At 44.4% G+C, this 14088-nt stretch overlaps 1 protein-coding gene across 2 annotated transcripts in view; it reads left to right on the forward strand.

Annotated features, from left to right (window-relative positions):
* Positions 1-14088, forward strand: part of foxn3 (forkhead box N3) — a 123431-nt gene that overhangs the window by 6853 nt on the left and 102490 nt on the right. Inside the window, exon 1 of one of the 2 annotated variants that reach the window (XM_014196371.3) lies at positions 6181-6352. The exons of the other annotated variant lie outside the window; for it this stretch is intronic. The gene's annotated coding sequence lies outside the window, so the exon portion shown is untranslated. Of the gene's footprint in view, positions 1-6180; positions 6353-14088 lie in introns of those variants that run through there. 2 annotated transcript variants of the gene reach the window in all.

Here is a 14088-nt window from a genome sequence, read left to right on the forward strand (position 1 = left end):
TAAACAAATGAGAAGAGAATCATATGAAAAGTATTGTGAGCAATGCATTGTGTAAGGCAATTACTTTATATTAAAGGTATTTCTAGAAAAAGTTTCTGTGTGATTTTGTGTTGTACTTAGTCAATTAAAAATGTGCTACAAGTTTTGAAAAAACAGCCTTTTTGACGATCTGTTTTGAGTTTTGTACTAAGAGTTGTGAAATTTTACCACGTACTTGTGAAAATAGTACCAAAGCAATAAAAACAACAGTAGTATTTGCATTATGAACTAAGCGTTGGTGTGCTGAAGGACACATACACACATTGGTCTCCCTCCATAAGAACGTTCCCTTTGTAGCGAGACAAAGCTTCCTCACTCAGGAATTCTGGTAGTGTTGGGTGTGCTGACTGAGAGGAACTGTGTGTGTGTGTGTGTGTGTGTGTGCCTGTGCACTGTACACTTGTGTGTGTGATTGCCAGTCTGCTGTTCTTGCTTTTAAAGGGATCTCAGAAGCTGAGCACTGTTTTCCATCACAGTTCCCATCAAATTTAGGAAATCCAAATGCTGCCCAGGAAAATGTGAGCACTTAGTCTCAGGTTTGGAAAACTAGTATTCGACAATCACGGTCATTATCCAGGGATGTGTCTGGGACAGTTTGGAATTGTTAGCCATCCAGGAAAACAAAATGTACAGGTACAAAATGTGAGGGATTCAAAGGGTTGTGCTGTGTTACAGCAACAAATGGAATTAAAACCACAACTATAAACGTAACTCATACTCTAACTGTAGCCAAACCCTAATGCTACAGTATAACAAGACCCAAAAGCTCCTGCACTTGATGGTCATAGTTCTGATGCTATCGCCACTCCTGTCCTTTCTAGCGTGGCCATTAAGTGGTTACCTGACTGTGTAGCAAAGCACAGTACTAACTAGATAGTGCATGACTGTCTCTCTCTCTGTCTCTCTCTCTCTCTCTCTCTCTCTCTCTCTCTCTCTCTCTCTCTCTCTCTCTCTCTCTCTCTCTCTCTCTCTCTCTCTCTCTCTCTCTCTCCAGGGAGTCTGGGGTTGTATCCCAAAGGGCACCCTATTCCCTATATAGTGCACTACTTTTGTCCAGAGCCCAATGGGCCCAAAAGAAGTGCACCAGGGTGTCTTTTGGGGACTCAGGCGTAGCCAGCATGCTCCATAGAGTGGTACTCCTCTATGTGTCCCGGTGAGGTGTTCTTACAAATGGAAAGTGAATAGGCTTTATATCTCTGCTCTCTCAATATAATGCTTTACTAAAAGACCGTTTCTCATCTTCTCAACACCTTCTTTTATTTCCCTCCCTCTGTTTATCTTGTTCTCCTCACTTTCACTCTTTTTTCATATTTTCTTTCATCATGTCTATCTCTAACCTCTCTTCTCTTTCTCCTGCTCCCCCTTCTCTCTCTCTCTCTCTCTCTCTCTCTCTCTCTCTCTCTCTCTCTCTCTATCTGTGTCCATGGCCCCTTGTGGTGATTGAGCTCTGCCTATATAGGACACACTAACCCCACACCTGAAATCTCTGGCTCCTGATTGGATGCTGCCTCCCAAGCAAACAGGAAGTTCAGGGTTTCTACTAAATACCCAGAGGCTCGGTTACCATAGAGACAAAGATAAGTGGGAGAGTGAACAGTGCTCTCTTTATTTCTGCTTTATGAAGGTAATCTCAGGTTCTCTCTTCTCTCCCATCTCTCCTTTATGTTTCTCTTTTGTGTTTCACTGAACCACCTCCATCCATCACACATTCTCCAGTCTAGTGCGTGCCTCTGTGTATGAACGTCCTGGGCTATTCTCCCAGAGACTAACGTTGACGCTGTAAAAACGATGACTGAAAAAAGCTGACGCCCAAACCAATATTTCATTTCAGAATGGATAAAAAGTTGGTTAAGGTTAAGGTTAGGGTAAGGGTTAGGTCAAGGTTAAGGGGTTTGGTTAAGGTTAGGGTTAAGGTAAGGGTTAGGGTTAGGTCATGGTTAAGGTGTTTGGTTGGGGTTAGGGTTAAGGTAAGGGTTAGGTCATGGCTAAGGGGTTTGGTTGGGGTTAGGGTTAAGGTAAGGGTTAGAGTTAGGTCATGGTTAAGGTGTTTGGTTGGGGTTAAGGTTAAGGTTAGGGTAAGGGTTAGGTCATGGTTAAGGTGTTTGGTTGGGGTTAGGGTTAAGGTAAGGGTCAGTTTTAGGTTTTGGCTAGTCGGTTTAAGCGTCAGCTATGTCCTTATAGTCTCTCCCGTTGACCCTGTCCCTGTATGGTTGGTTCACTGACCATGTCCTACTCAGCTCCTCTCCTCTAAAGTCACTGTGTGTGTGTGTGTGTGGTGTGTGTGTGTGTGGTGTGTGTGTGTGTGTGTGTGTGTGTGTGTGTGTGTGTGTGTGTGTGTGTGTTTACTTGCGTATGCGTGTGAATGAATGACATGAACTAATGAATTACATTTTATTTTTGAGTCAAATCTCCAGTTGGCAACCCATCCCTTACGGGATTAATTGACACATAAACAAACATTACAATAGTTCACAGTGATAATTCAGTGATAATTCAATGATAATTCTTCTGGTGCACACCGCATAAAGAATTAAAAATAAATCAATACACAATAGTAAATAAGGTTATTCAAACAGTAATAATAACCCTAGAGCAGTAAAAAATAATACAAATAAATAAATTACAGAAAAACTATGCTGTGATGTCAGGATGGTGTGTGTGTGTGTGTTTTGTGTGTCTGAAACAGTGATACGGCTGGCGGGTCGTTAATTGATTTCATGAGTATTGTGTCCCACAGGCTCTCAAACTGCCTCTCCATTCAATAACGTTTCAAGGTCCCTTTCTCCCTCTCTCCCGCTCTCTTGCTTTCTCTCTCTTTTTCTCAATCTTTCTCGCTTTCTCTCTCTGTAACTACTGGAGTTGGGCAGCATTATCGTTGTTACTGCAGTGCTTCCTGTTGACGTTGTGTTAACGGGGAAAGGCTTCTCGGCAGGAAACCTGTCAGGCACTGTTACATGCGCGTGTATGTGTGTGGCACATCTCTTAGTTAGTCAAAGATAGGTTGGAATGGAGACAAGCCGCATCTCTCTCCTTCTTCCTCTCTATCTTCCCTTTCCCTCTTTCTCTTAACTTCAAGAAATCTCTTCAGTGTTGATGTGGCAATTTTCCCTCTCAGTTGACACACTGTTGTTGCTATGCAGTTTTGTGAGAACAGTTCAGATCTTCCTTCTCTATAAGTTCTAGTGTCTCTCCCCTGGATGTCATGCCATACTCTCAGACACACTTCTACATTCCCTTCATACTAATACCACACTAGCTCGCAAGCTGAAAAGGGGCCATTATAGCTCTGATATGGTTGTCAGTTGCATCCTGCTCCACTGGGAGAGAATGGGAAGAGATGCAACTGCATGCTCAGAGCCACAACACGAGGACCACAGCCTACTGACACAGCATTTGTTTTTTAACCATCAGGCTGTGGTGGGATTTGTTGACTAATTTGACTAGTCCATTCGTTGTTTTTTGTAAAACACACAGATTTAATCAATTTGAATAAGAGTTGACAGATTTGTCCCATCCTCTTTGTCTGATGAGCCTAACCTTGTAAAAACAGCCAATAGCTTGTGAACATACCTTGTCGCCACGCGCCCTTATGAATAGGAAATAAGGAAAGGAATCTGAGGAAAAGAGTGTGTCTGTGCGTGCATGTGTGGGTGTGTGTGTGGGTGTGCGTGCCTGAGTGAGTGTGTGTATGCAGGCACACGCTGGGAGGTTAAACCCATCAATGAAAACTCTTCAGACCATTCACTGCTCTCCTCCTTCGTCCCTCCCTGAGTGTGTGTTCATTCACAGTTACTCCCCGGAGAGACACCACCCTGATTGTCTACGGAAACTGGTAGGCAGACCCTGTCATTGACACACTTAAATGGAGATGCACACACACACACACACACACACACACACACACACACACACACACACACACACACACACACACACACACACACACACACACACACACACACACACACTCCTTACCTCCATCTCATCTGAAGGACTCTGGAGGATCAAGTCAATTCCATCCCCAGTGCAGAGAGCATTGCAGAGCAGACAGCCTATCATCAGTGTCATATTTCACCGGTAGTGCTTTCATTTGGGCTCTGTCACCTAGGAGACAGCTCCACCGAGGAGTGGATAAACAACTCTATTTTACCGCCTGCTCCTCCTCTATCTCACCCAACGCTGAGGGAAGCCGTGAGGGAGGGACTGAGTTAGGGCATATATGATCTCTTCCTGACTGATAGGAGGAATGGCCACATACATGCACGCAGGCACGCACACACGTCACACACACACACACACACACACACACACACACACACACACACACACACACACACACACACACACACACACACCTAACACTGCATCCATCACCATACCCACTCGTGCCACTATATCCTCCCTCCCATTTCTAACCGTTCCCATCTCTCATTCCCTCCTGTTCCTAACCATTCCCATCTCCTCCATACATTCCCGGTGAGACACTCCAGTCTTAACATATCCCAGGCATTGTTTCATATCCGGGATGGGAGGTGCATTGATTCAGCGCTCCAGGAGGTGGTTTGGAAGACTAGTGTTTTATCCTGCCGTGCACTAGCTTCCCATCAGGCAGCGTTATTTATTCAGAAAGGAGAATATCTTGCTGTTGGCGTTGTCAAAGCAGCTCTGCCTTCTTTCCTTTTCATGTGCAAATCACCCTGCAACGATACGGTACAGACGCATTCACAGCATTCATGACATACAGAATAGAACACACACCCAGACACTACAAAGCTCTGTGTCTCTGTGTCTCTGTGTCTCTGTGTCTTCAACATTCCTTTACAACATGTGGTTACACTGCCCTCCTCTCCTTCAACTGCTTTCTGTTTGAGACAGTAAACCTGATACTACACCCCCACCTTTTTGTCTCCTTTCTTCTCCTCTTGTCCCCTCCCCTCTCCCCTCCACTTTCCTGACCTCTCCTTTCCTCTCCTCTCCTCCCCTTTCCTGACCTCTCCCCTCCCCTCTCCCCTCCACTTTCCTGACCTCTCCTCTCCTCCCCTCCACTTTCCTGACCTCTCCTCTCCTCCCCTTTCCTGACCTCTCCTCTCCTTTCCTCTCATCCCCTACCCTTTCCCCTCCACTTTCCTGACCTCTCCTCTCCTTTCCTCTCCTCCTGTAATACCTTTTTCATGTCACAGTGGAGTGTTCACTGCTCCTCTTGACCTGCTCTCAGCTCAATGAGCTCCATCTGGAGAGGAGGGCTGGAGGTTAGGAGGCATTCTTCAAACAGACATAAGCCCAGTCTCGAGCACCCTTGATGGGCTAATCAGATGTCGGAGAGGGCCCTAGGAGTGGTTCTAGACATAAAAGAACCTGCCCAGCTCAGTACAGTATAGTGTAGTGACCTTGGCCCTGTTCAAATAGCTTCCTTTCTTCCTTCCTTCCTTGCCTCTTTCCCTCCTCAGTGATTTTTCTTCAAGAAAAAGAGAAAGGGTACATTTCAGAACTATTAGTACAGGGCCCAAAGCTATTTTGATCGGAAGGAGATACAGTAGGCTGGCCTTGTTCAGAGTATTGTGTCATTGAAGGACTAGACTGAATCTTAGTTACTTGGTCGCTTTCAGAGTGCTGTCTCATTGAGGGCTATTCTTCACTGTGGCTGAGTGGCCATTGTACATAGCTACTGCCTTTCTTCCTTCCGTAGGTAATCGAGAGGCTATCCTGTCACGATGATTATACTATTCAGATGATCTGAGTGAGTCTGCAGAGACTGAGATGATGGGTGGGAGGGACTGAAGAGGAACTAAAGGGTCTAGAGTGGTGATAGAGCTTCCTTGTCAGTCCTCTCTACTTATAATAATATGGGATATGTACACAGCGCTTTTCAAGGACCTCAAAGTCGCTGTTCAGTTGCAGAAACGGCAAGACAAGAAATCAAAATCAAAACAGCAAATCACCAGAATAAACAGGAGGAGTAGGGAGTAGGGTTCAAGGAAGGGAAAGGGTATGATATGTCAGTGGATGAGTGAGCGAGCAGGTGTGTGTGTGTGCGTGTGTGTGTGTGTGTGTGTGTGTGTGTGTGTGTGTGTGTGTGTGTGTGTGTGTGTGTGTGTGTGTGTGTGTGTGTGTGGTGTGTGTGTGTGTGTGTGTGTGTGTGTGTGTGTGTGTGTGTGTGTGTGTGTGAGAGAGAAGACCTTTAGGTGGGACTGAAAGAAGGGGATGGACTCACGGATGACTGAAGGGAGGGAGTCCCAGAGCCTCGGCGCAACCCTGGAGAAGCTCTGGAGCTTGGACCTGGGGATGACAAGGTGGCCTGCTGTGGTAGAACAGAGTGAGTGTGTGGGTTGGTAGGGGACAAGACGGTCTGATAGGTAGGGGTGGACAAGGTGGTGAAGAGCTTTTTAGGCTAGGAGGATGATATTGTAGTCAAGTTTGTGCACGCGTGTATGTGTCTGCTCAGATTTCTCTCCTCATCTCTTTTATTCCCACTTTCTCTCTTTCTCTCTCTCTCTACACCCCTGTCCATCCCTCTATGCCTCTCCTGCCTACCTCTGGGCCTGTACTGTCCACTGCTCCGTATTGCTCTGACTAGGCTGTGCTGTAGCTGGCGTGCTGAGGCTAATGTGATCTGAAATGTAATCATGTTTGCGAGGGAGCTGATTAGTGACTGAATGTTTTCGCAGGCTACCGGTGACCCACACTGTCTGTCGGTCGTTGGCTGATGGATAAATTGTCATCTGACACAAAGATTAACCACCGATAGGTGCTCTGTGATTTACTGTGGCTGCAACTGGATGCCGAGAGATAGAGAGGGAGAGAGAGAGAGCGCTCTTCGCTCATTACACACCGCTTCATACAGGGTTAATTCATCGAAATAGAATGGGATCGCGCCTTCCGTGACACACTGTCCAAATCAAATCAAGCTTTGTCACATGCGCCAAATGCAACAAATGTTATAAAACACACAAAGCGTTGAAAAACGAAGGAACGCCAGCATGCACGTCAGCAAATGAAGATTTGAAGGAAGGAACGTGTCATCCTAAATGTTTTGTAACGCGCTTTATTCCAGAACACCTTTCCAAGATGTCCGCTATAGAATCTATGGTTTCCATTCTATACTGATGAATGAAAAAGCTCTATCTAGTATCTCTATGTGTGATGGGAGCCCTGTAAAGAATCCTGGCAGATCACCAGGCCAAGGTTACAGCTGAGGGGTAATGTAGAGTGAAGTCCCCTGAACATGGCTTAGTGCTGGCCCAGCAGTAATGTTGAACACACACACACACACACACACACACACACACACACACACACACACACACACACACACACACACACTTGTATGCACACACACATACACACACTAACGATCAGGTGGAGGGATCTGCAGTTCTTCGGCGCGTGCGTATGACATTAACCTCTGTGGTGATTGGCTGTGTCAGCGAGAGGAGAGAAAGAGAGAGAGAGAGAGAGAGAGAGAGAGAGAGAGAGAGAGAGAGAGAGAGAGAGAGAGAGAGAGAGAGAGAGAGGAAGAGAGAGAGGAAGAGGGACAGGGAGAGAAAAGAGAGAGAGAAAGAGAGAGAGGGGAGAGAGTTTTATTAGTCTATGTACGGGATACGCATGGTATACAGTACATCGTCTAAGGAAGTGCTTACTTAGATGCTTGCTTATTTTAGAGAGAGACAGGGTGCCTTGATAACTCAATACTGCTCTGATGCTGAAATGATCTCGCCTGCTGACTCTTAAAACCAATTTTCTCCCCATCTTCTCTCTCCATCCCTCCCACCCTCCCACTCTCTCCTCAAGCTCTCCCTAACTCCCTGGACACCGACACAGAAATACAAACAAGATGCCTGTTCTGCAAGTTTATTTTTGTCCATTCTAAATTATTGTTGATGTTGCTGCTGAGTAATTCCAAGAGAGTACTTCTCCTGGGGCCTGTGTCATTGCTTTTTGATTAGGTATTGAATGAATGCGCTTTCTAGTTTTCTACACAGAAGGAATATTATGTGAAATGTGTGGGTGGATATGTGTGTGTGTGTGTTTGCATTGTGCGTGTAGATACTGTAATTGCAGGTAGTTAGAGACCTGAGACAGCCAACAGCTGTCAGTCCTCACGGCTCTTCCTGTCTCGTCTCCAATCCTTGTTTATCCGGCACTAGGCGACAGCAGATGTGTGTTTGTGTGTGTCTGGGCAGAGGTGTCGGCGTCGAGTACACACACCTGTCCTCTTCTCCTCTCATCCCTCCTCTCCTACTCTGATTCACCAATCAGAGGATACGGTGCACTGTAATTAAAGCCACAATGTCTAATCAATGCTGGGATAACTCCTGGACTGTCACATCATTACACCATACGCATCATCACCTGGCGCCCTCCTCAAAATCAGCATCATCAACCTGTGCCTCTGCCAACCCTCACACTTCAATCAAGATGTGCCACTAATCCCTATTCAGCTAGTGTTCCCCTGACCTCGAGTGAACAGCGGGTGGTGAGAGCTGTGTGTGTACACACACTTGCACACACGCACGCGCACACACACACACGATCTCTCTCTCTCTCTCTCTCTCTCTCTCTCTCTACAGTGGGTCCCAGTGGACCCTTTACTTCAAACACACCCAGAGCGTTAAAGACAAAGCAGCTCACTCAGCATCACTGACTGGCTGTGCTCAAATGAAACACACAACCATGAATAAACAGACTGAATGGAAGGATCTTTCTCATCCTCTGGAAGTTGTAGGGCTGTTGGGTATTTAAGTAGCCTAGTGGTTAACAGCATTGGGCCAGTATCCCTGAGCTGACTAAGTGAAAAAACTGCCGATGTGCCCTTGAGCAAGGCACTTAACGCTAATTCCACCTGTAAGTCGCTCTGGATAAGAGCGTCTGCTAATTGATTAAAACGTAAGTCCTTTGCTGTAACTTGTGTTTTGAGGTTGTGAATTGCCTATATCAGTGTCTTGCAGGTTGGCTGAATAAACTACAGTAGGCTATAAATTGTGTTTTGTACAATGTCCTGTTTTGAATCTACTATGTTAGGAAGCAGTGTCTTAGGGTTACAGTCAGTGTCTTGGGGTTATAAATTGACTGTATGAGTAGACTACCGTAGATTAGGCTTTTGAATGGAGTGTTGTGTTAAAAGGACAGTGTCTCCAGTATGTTCCTATTCATTAGTGTGTGTCTCTGGGATCTGGGTGCCCATGGATCCTCTCTAACCATGTTTACATCCCCAGCCGACCCTCTGTTACACAGCCTTATTCAATTTACCTTCCTCAGGGCACGCAGCAAGCCCTGTTTGTGTGTGAGTGAGTGTGTGAGTGAGTGAGTGAGTGTGTGAGTGTGTGAGTGTGTGAGTGTGTGTGTGTGGGGGGGGGGGGAGACTTTATGCATACAACAAGGTGTTTTTCCATCATGTTGCCGTTGTAAACACTGACTAAATGACTTGCTGTATTTCAAATGGTACTGTAATTCCATCCCGCAGAATACAGCAATGTACTGTTTTTGAAGCTCCAAAAACCTTTTGACCACTAGTGGGTGCCTGGTATTGTTATTTCTGACTCATGAACATATTTTGAGGTATTTTGAGGCTATATTTGCTGCACCCGTTAGGTGTGAATGCTGTACCAATTTAACTGGACCTGGTTTCCCAATATGCATCTTAAGGCTAAGCTCATCGTTAGAACTTTTGTAGGCGCATCGTTAAATCTTTTTTTGCCCTTCCGCTTCACTTTAAACACAGAATCAAAATGTTTATCTCTCGCTCTCTGTGACCGATGATAACTTCAGAATTAAGTTGACTACAAATACAAAGTTGCCAATGTCTTTACAATTGTTTTAAACCGAGGATAAAAGTATGCTTCAAATTAAAACTGAGAAGACTGTAGATAAATAGTCCTAAGGTATAGGCTTCATGCCTATATATTTCAATCATTTTAAAATAATTTCATGTTAATTCAATTGAGTTCTATTTTCAAATTGTAGGCTACTGTCTGTAATTTTTGCCTCAATATATTCCATGATGTGTAACATGTGCACAATGATCTTGATTTAGAGCATTTTTATAGGGGAATTATAGGTTAATGCTTATAAGCATTAGAATAAGCCTGCCTCAATATTTGTGGCCATAGGTGATTTCTCTCTAGAAGTTGATCCGTCATCAGTATTATGGAATAATTCTAATGTTAAGGTAATATTTGAATGGAGAAAGCTGATCTGAGAGCATGTAACGCCCGGGCCATAGAGAGGGTTTTTTGTTCTCTATTTTTGGTTAGGCCAGGGTGTGACATGGGTGGGCGTTCTATGTTCCGTTTTGTATGTTGGTGTATTTCTTTGTTTCGGCCGTGTATGGCTCTCAATCAGGAACAGCTGTAGATCGTTGTTGCTGATTGAGAGTCATACATAGGCAGCCTGTTTTTCCTTTGGGGTTTGTGGGTGAATGTTTTCTGTTTTGTACTTTGTGTGACCTAACAGAACTGTAGGCTGTCGTTCATTTTGGTGTTTTGTTTAAGTGTTTCGTTCTATTAAATATTGAATATGAACACTCACCACGCTGCGCTTTGGTCCCCTACTTCCACAGACGACAGTCGTTACAGAGCAACGCTGCGATTCTTTCGATCCTATCAGTATCAACACGTGCTTCAATAATGCACTTGGCGAACGTTCTTTCTGCATGGTGTTTTAGGAAAAGCATGTTACATCTCTGGTTGTTGTAGGAACGATGCATCGTTAAAACACTCGTAAGCCTAAGTTCCATCGCTGTTGGGAAATTGGGCCCTGGTATGTGGTAGTAGTGCCCCATCAATTTAAAATGCATAGAGGACAGATTGGAGTGGCAGCAAGTCTTAAACCTTTATTGGTTGAGCATTTAGCCATGTCCTTTTGGTCTGTTTTGCCTTGTTGTCGCTGCCAGTTTGGAAGCCGTTGCTAAGGCCTTGAGAAGTGCAAGTGATATAAAACAAATCAAATCAAAATCAAATCAAATGTATTTATATAGCCCTTCTTACATCAGCTGATATCTCAAAGTGCTGTACAGAAACCCAGCCTAAAACCCCAAACAGCAAGCAATGCAGGTGTAGAAGCACAATATCAAATACTCATTGATATGCTGTAATGTGTAAACACATTACCTTCCAGCAAACCCGCTTACACCAATCCCATGTAATTACAGTTAAATACTGTGAAATAAAAACCGCATCTCCACTCAGTGAATTTAATGAATCATCCATTCATACATTACAATTACAGTATTTACTTTTTTTTTACAGTATAATCCAGTAAATTCTACATTATTATACTGTGCTTCATTAGACAGTACTTGCTTTGATACTGTATTTTGATTACAGTAGTTGTACCGCAATATACAGTAACTTAATTACCAACAGCTGCCTGTACGTTACTGTTAAACTCACGGCAACCCTTTTACAGTGTAGCTCTGTCTATGAATTTAAAAGTGGTTGCCTTTCTCAAGCCTCATCTCTCAGCTTTTTATCAAAACAATGGTGGGGTGTGGCTTTGTTATTGTTTGAACTGCTGATTGCCCCTTTAACTAACTCCTCTCATGCCTGGATGGTTCTCACTATTAGCGTAGCGAACGCTGGGCACTGGCATTTACGCATGGATGACGAGTGTGTGAATATGTGAGTGCTTGTGCTTTGGTGAGAGAGAGAGAGAGAGTGTGTGTGTGTGTGTGTGTGTGTGTGTGTGTGTGTGTGTGTGTGTGTGTGTGTGTGTGTGTGTGTGTGTGTGTGTGTGTGTGTGTGTGTGTGTGAGAGTGAGCAAGCGCGTGTACGTGTATGAATGTGTGTGTGTGTGTGTGTGTGTGTGTGCATGTGTATGAGCAAGAAAGTGTGTGCGTCTGTATGACCATGTGTGTGTGTGTGTGTGGGTGAGCATGTGTGTGTCTGCATCAGCATGTGTTTCTGTGTGTGTGAGTGTCTATCCATGTGTATATATCTGTACGCACATGTGTGCATGTTGTTTGCGTGCACACATGTCTGTGTCTGTATGAGGTTGTAACAGTAAAGCCCGCAGCCTTTCCCATCTCATTGTGGTCAGTGACCTTCTGTTAAATGTTACAGATGCTCCAAGTGTGCCCAAGTCCTATCCATGTTTCCATCCCATAAGAAGTACATCACTGTCCCCGTACCGCTATCATTTATGTCCCTCTCCTCCCATTGTGAGACAACACGTTCTGTCACAAATTACACCCTATTACACCTATTGTAATATAAATAAGGTGTATATATATAAGGTGTATATATATATATATATGGTAAATACGGTAATGCACATAGTACAATACTGTAAAATTGACTTCATTAAACTTTTTTTTATGCTACTGTAATCGGAATGAATGAATGGATGAGTGAGTGAATGAATGGATGACTGAATTTCATTGAGGGGAGGGGTTTATATTTCACAGAATCTTACTGTAATTACAATGGATTGGTGCAAGTAGGTTAGCTGATAGGTAACGTGTTTACACATAACAGCATATTAATTCATATTTGGTGTTTTATATCACTTAACAAAGGCTTCCAAACTGGCATCAACCAGGGCGAAACAGACCAAGAGGACATGGCAAAATGCTCAACCATTTAAAACTTTCTGCCAATCAAATCTGTCCCCTATACAATTTAAATTGATGGATCACTATAAACACATAGGAGTTAAATTGGTACAGCATTTTCCTCTTAACGGGTGCAACAAATATAGCCTCTTACAAGGTAAGCCTCAAAATATGTTAATGAGCCTGAAACAACAATACAACTAGTGGTCAAAAGGATTTTTGGCACTCAGACTGTGGGATGGAATTACAGTACCATTCGAAATACAGCAATTATCTTTCCCTGCCCACAACATTGCACCATAATATACAGTATATTGCCGCAAAACATTTTAGAGTATTTCAATGTTGATAATACCCAAAATTACTTTATAAATTAAAGTTGGCCGTTACAGTGTTTGTAGTACACTACTTTTGCCCAGGGCGTGATCAAAACGAGTGTACAATAAAGTGAAAAGCGTGCCATTTGGGACACATGTTCAGGTCTGTGTTATTGGGGATATGTACCACTCTGCTGGGCTGTAGGGAGATGTAGAGATCTATATCTGGTCTGGAGAGATGGACATATGGTTGTATAACTAGAGGGGTGAGTGGGCTGGAAGTAAAGGGAAAGAACAAGTACATCTTCACCTTTGATCTTACGGAAGTTGGGAGGAAAGGGGGAGGGAGAAAGAGAGAGAGAGAGAGAGATGGAGCAAGAGAGGAAGGGATTCAAAACAGCTAATATATTAGCAGCGTAAAGGAAATTTGAAGTCTCTACCATTCAAGACTACTAATACAACACACACACACACACACACACACACACACACACACACACACACACACACACACACACACACACACACACACACACGCACAGGCAAAGGAGAGAGGGAGAGAGAGAATGCGTAAAAAAGAGAGCGATGAGTGCATTTAGCCAGACAACTGTGGTTGAATGATATAGTTAATGCATTGGCTGTGGCATACAGACAGCGATCTGACGATGTGTGTGTGTGTGTGTGTGTATGTGTGCGATGAAGACGAATGCCTGCGGTCCCGTGGGGTTCATGGGTGATGGAATTAACACGGCTTGTCACTCGCTGCCCAGCCGCCTCCCGTTGCCCTGGCAACAGACACCTTGGTGTTCCAGAGTAACCATGGTGACACAGTTGCAGAGAGAGGAAGAGAGAGAGAGGGAAAGAAAGAGAGAGGGACAGCTGGAGAGAGATTCAGAGACAGAGAGAGAGGAAGACAGAGAAAGCGGGGGGGGGGGGGGCAGCAGGAGAGAGATACAGAGACACCAAGAGAGAGAGAAAGGAAGAGGCTGCCTGTTGTCCTTAGAGGCACTAATACAGCCAGTGAGGACACACAGAGAAAGAGGGGAGAGGTAGAGTATAGATTAAGGGTAGTGGGGATTTAAATACTGAATCACAAGCAGCAACTCAACACAGATCATTTAATGATCCCTGTTTGGGAGGCGTGTGTGTGCCCCTCTCCGTGTGCTAGCTGGTTGATGCTAACAC

The sequence above is a fragment of the Salmo salar genome, chromosome 01 (assembly GCF_965601325.2).
Source record: "Salmo salar chromosome 01, fSalSal1, whole genome shotgun sequence".
In the NCBI taxonomy this organism is placed as follows: Eukaryota; Metazoa; Chordata; class Actinopteri; order Salmoniformes; family Salmonidae; genus Salmo; species Salmo salar.